Source organism: Leptonychotes weddellii, chromosome X (genome assembly GCF_054177405.1).
Source record: "Leptonychotes weddellii isolate Sample4059 chromosome X, ASM5417740v2, whole genome shotgun sequence".
NCBI classification, from domain to species: Eukaryota; Metazoa; Chordata; class Mammalia; order Carnivora; family Phocidae; genus Leptonychotes; species Leptonychotes weddellii.
Genome location: NC_138385.1, coordinates 26,108,295 through 26,113,528, shown reverse-complemented (window position 1 = coordinate 26,113,528; position 5,234 = coordinate 26,108,295).

Below are 5,234 nucleotides of genomic sequence, written 5' to 3'. Positions count from 1 at the left end.
GGCGCCTGGGTGGCTCAGTCGTTAAGCGTCTGCCTTCGGCTCAGGTCATGATCCCAGGATCCTGGGATCGAGCCCCGCATCGGGCTCCCTGCTCCGCGGGAAGCCTGCTTCTCCCTCTCCCACTCCCCCTGCTTGTGTTCCCTCTCTCGCTGTGTCTCTCTCTGTCAAATAAATAAATAAAATCTTTAAAAAAAAAAAAAAGAAATATAATGTGAATCACACACTGATCTTTACTCTTCTAGTAGCTACGTTAAAAAAGTGAAAAGAAATGGTGAGATTAATTTCAATAGTATATTGTGTTTAACCCAATATATCTGATCTGCTGCATTTCAACATATAATCACTATAAAAATTATTAGATATTTTTATATGAAGTCTTTGAGATCAGGTGTGTATTTTATACTTACAGCATATTTCAATTTGGATGATAAATTTTCACCAGAAATACTTGATCTGTATTTAGATTTCATAAAATTTACAGCTGAAGATGTAGATTTACATTTTTCAAGTTGTTCCCAATATCCTGAAAAGTTTGCCAATAACTGAATTGAGTATCAATGTGTAACTTTTTTTAAAAAAGATTTTATTTATTAATTTGACAGAGTGAGAGAGAGCACAAGCTGGGGGAGTGGCAGAGGGAGAAGCAGGCTTTCCGCTCAGCAGGGAGCCCCATGTGGGGCTTGATCCCAGGACCCTGGGTTCATGACCTGAGCCAAAGGCAGATGCTTAACCCACTGAGCCATCCAGGTGTCCCAATTTGTAACTTTTTATCTTGAAATAATTATGCACTCACAAGAAATTGAAAAAATACTACAGAGAGGTTCCATGTACCTACCACCCAGCTGCCCCTCATTGGTGACATCTTTCATAACTGTAACTTTCACAACCAAAATCAGAAAATTAATTGGCATGATACAATGAACTACACTACAGATCTTAGTCTGATTTCATCAGTTTTACATATACTTATTTTTTTAAAGATTTGTTTATTTTAAGAGAGAGAGCAAGAGAGCCGGGGAGGGACAGGGGGAAAGGGAGAGAGAGAATTCCAAACAGACTCTGCGCTGAGCGTGGAGCCTGATGTGGGGCTCGATCTCACGACCCTGAGGTCACGACCCGAGCCGAAACTAGGAGTCAGATGCTCAACTGACTGCACCACCCAGGCACCCCTACATGCACTTATATTTTGTATGCCTTTGTGATTGTATGGCACTTTATCACTCGTGTAGATTTTTATAACTACTACCACCACAATCAAGAGACCAAACTGTCCCATCACTCCAATGGGAGCTCCTCAGGCTGCCCCTTTGCAGTTATCGCCTCCCTCCCTTACACCTAACCCCTGGTAACCTAGTAGGTGTTCTTCATCTTTACAACTTATCACATTTTGAAATTGGCTTTTTTCACTCAGCATAGTACCCTTAATATCCATCTAAGTTGTTTGGTGTATCAATGGTTTGTTCCTTTTTATTGCTGAGTAGTATTCCATGGTATGAATGTACCACAGTGTGTTTAACTGTTCGCCTATTGAAGGACATTTGGTATGTTTTCAATTTTTGGCTATACGAATAAAAGCTGCCATGAACATTTGAGTACAGTTTTTTGTGGGGGCATACATTTTGATTTCGGTGGGATAAATGCCCAGGAGTGTGATTGCTGGATCATATGATAACTCTGTGTGTAATTGCCAGAATGATTTTAAGAGGGGCTGTACCATTTTGCATTCTAACCAACAATGAATGAGAGACCCAGTTTATTGGCATCTTCATCAGCATTTGGTGTGATCAGTGTTCTTTATTTTAACCATTCAAATTGGTATGTAGTATCATCTCACTGTGGTTCCAGTTTGCATTTGCCTAATGGCTAGTGATGTCGAACATTTCTTCATGCATTTATTTGCCATCTGTATATCATTCTTGGTGAAGTATTTGTTCAAGTCTTTCCCATTTAAAAATTGGGTGGTTGGTTTCTTACAGTTGAGTTTTGAGACTTCTTGATATGTTCTGGATACAAATCCTTTGTAAGAGGTGTAATTTGCAAATATGTTCTCCCGGTCTGCAGCTTATTTTTTTATCCTCTTAACAGGGTCTTTCACAGAGCAAAAGTTTTTCATTTTGATGAAGTTCAGTCTATCCATTTTTTTCTTTTATGTATCGCTTTTGGTGTCATGCCTAAGAACTCTTTACTTAATCATGAATATTTTCTCCTACATCTTCTTCTGAAATGCTATAATTTTACATTTAAATCTATGATCTTATTTGAGTTAATTTTTATGTAAGGGATGAGGTTGAGATCTAGGTTTATTCTATTTTTGCCTATGAAGATCTCATTTTCCCAGCACCACTGATTGAAAAAAAAGAACCTATTTTTGGGGTCCCGTGACCATGCAGGTTCAGTGGTTCACTGGATGGACTCAGCAGACCAGTCGTAGGCTTTACTCACAGCGAAGCTTTTTTTTACAGGAAAATTGGTTTTTTTACCAAAAACAATAGGAAAAATATACATGGGATAGAGTTCGGAGAGGTCCGGCACAGACTTCCCCATCTGAAGCCACACGGAATGTGCTCTTTCTCTAGCAGTCAACTGCAGGGACATGTGCAGAATAACTCTGCCCAAGGAAGCCTGTGCAAGTCTCGGGATCTGAGACTTTTATGTGCAGGAAAATAGCTCTGTCAGGGCAATCTGGTGACATAGGCCACAGAAGCGGACGCGTGACCGGCAATTTATCTGAGTCTTTTTTTTTTTTAAGATTTTATTTTTTTATTTATTTTTAGAAGATTTTATTTATTTATTTTTTAAAGATTTTATTTATTTTAAAGAGAGAGAGAGCACAAGAACATGAGCTGGGGTGGGGGGAGAGGGGGAGGGAGAGGGAAAAGTAGGTTCCCTGCTGAGCAGGGAGCCCGATGCGGGACACGATCCCAGGACCCTGGGATCACGACCCGAACTGAAGACAGACACTTAACCCACTGAGCCACCCAGGCACCCAGTTCATCTGAGTCTTAGCAGAACTCCTTGTGATCCACTGAGAACACAAGAGGAGGGGAGGCACATTTGCTTTGGAGTCATCCTTTTTGATATGTGGGACAAGGAGCATAGGTTGCTGGTCCCTTCAGCTACTCTGCCTTTCATTCTCCATGTAAGTAATAAACTGTCTGAATCTAAAAATGGCTCATTGTGTCTTTATTGGCTGAATCTGTGAGGCCTTACTTAGCCTTTCCTCACATGCCATTGAATTGCTTTTCCGCCTTTATCAAAAATCAGTTGGATGTATTTGTGCGAGTCAGTCCTTTTGAACAGTTTTATTGGCATATATTGACATACAATAAACTGCATGTATTTAAAGCATACAATTTCAGGTTTGGCATACGTATACACCTATGAAACTATCACCACAATCAAGATAATGATCATAACCAACGGCACTCGGAAACTTTGGGTTATGTTCATTATGTTGATTAAGGAGATGGTTTCATAGGTGTATACGTATGCCAAAACCGAAATTGTACAGTATGATACCAAAACGGACAAATATACCAATAGGACAAAAGAGGGAATTCAGAAATATACTCAAACAAATATAGACAGCTGGTTTTTTACAACGGTACAAAGGCAATTCATTGGAAAAAGAATAACCTTTTCAGCAAATGGTGCTAGAACTATTAGGTATTTATCTGCAGGAAAAAAAAGCAACTTGAATTCATACCTTGCCCCATCCACAAAATTAACTCAAAATGGATCATAGAATTAAATATAAAAGTTAAAACTGTAAAACTCCTCCAAGAAAATACAGGTGAAAAATCTTCATGACCTTGAGCTAGGCAATGATTTCCTAGATATGACACCAAAAGCATAGTACATTAAAAATGAATTGGTAAATTAGACTTCATGAAAATATAAAACTTTGACTTTTTCAAAGACACTGTTAAGACAATGAGAAGATAATTCACAGACTGGGAGAAAATATTGGCAAAGCATATATCTGATAAAAGATTTGTATCCAGGGGCGCCTGCGTGGCTCAGTCGTTGGGCGTCTGCCTTCGGCTCAGGTCATGATCCCAGGGTCCTGGGATCGAGCCCCGCATCGGGCTCCCTGCTCGGCGGGAGGCCTGCTTCTCTCTCTCCCACTCCCCCTGCTTGTGTTCCCTCTCTCACTGTGTCTCTCTCTGACAAATAAATAAAATCTTAAAAAAAAAAAAAAAAGATTTGTATCCAGAATATGTAAAATACTCCAAAAGCCCAATAAGAAGAAAATGAACAACCCAATCAATATCAAATGGGCAAGAGATTTGAACAGACATTTCACCAAAGACATACAGATGATGCAAAAGCACATGAAAAGAGGTTCAACACCATTGGTCACTAGGTAAATAAATGCAAATTAAAACCACAATGAAATAACATTACACACCCACGCAGAATGGCTAAAATGAAAAAGAATGGCCATAGCAAGTGTTGGTAAGGATGCCAATAAAGTAGAGCTCTTTTACACAGCTGGTGGTAATGTAAATGGTACCACTTTGTAAAAACAGTTTGGTGGTTTTTTGTTTATTTTTATTTTTTAAAGATTTTATTTATTTACCAGAGAGAGAGAGAGAGCACAGCAGGGGGGAGGGGCAGAGGGAGAAGCAGACTCCCCACTGAGCAGGGAGCCCGACCCAGGGCTCGATCCCAGGACCCCATCCCAGGACCCGATCCAAAGGCAGACGCTTAACCGACTGAGCCACCCAGGCGCCCCAGTTTGGTGGTGTTTTAAAAAAGTTAAACATGTACTGTGAAATGATTTAGCCATTATTCTCCTAGATATTTACCCAAGACAAAAGAAAGCATGCATCCACAAAAAACCTTGTACACAAAAGTTCATAGAAGCTTTATTTGCAGTGGCTAAAATGTGGAAACAAGCCAAACGTCCATCAGCAGGTGTACGGATAAACAGGTGAATGGGCCAATAAAACTTAACAAGAACTGACTCACACAATTATAGTGTGGAGTCTATGCCTGACCCATGAATAAAGCATAAAACCTCTATTTAGATTTTCTTTAGTTTCTCCCAGCAATACTTTATATTTTTCAGTGTACGGGTTTCGCACATCTTTTGTCTGATTTATCCTTATTTAATATTTTAGGTGCTATTGTAAATGATGTTTTTACATTTCAGTTCATTGGTTCAATTGTTCATTACAGTGGTTTTCATTGTAAAAAAAATTATATATTAATGAGGTAGCCTACAACTC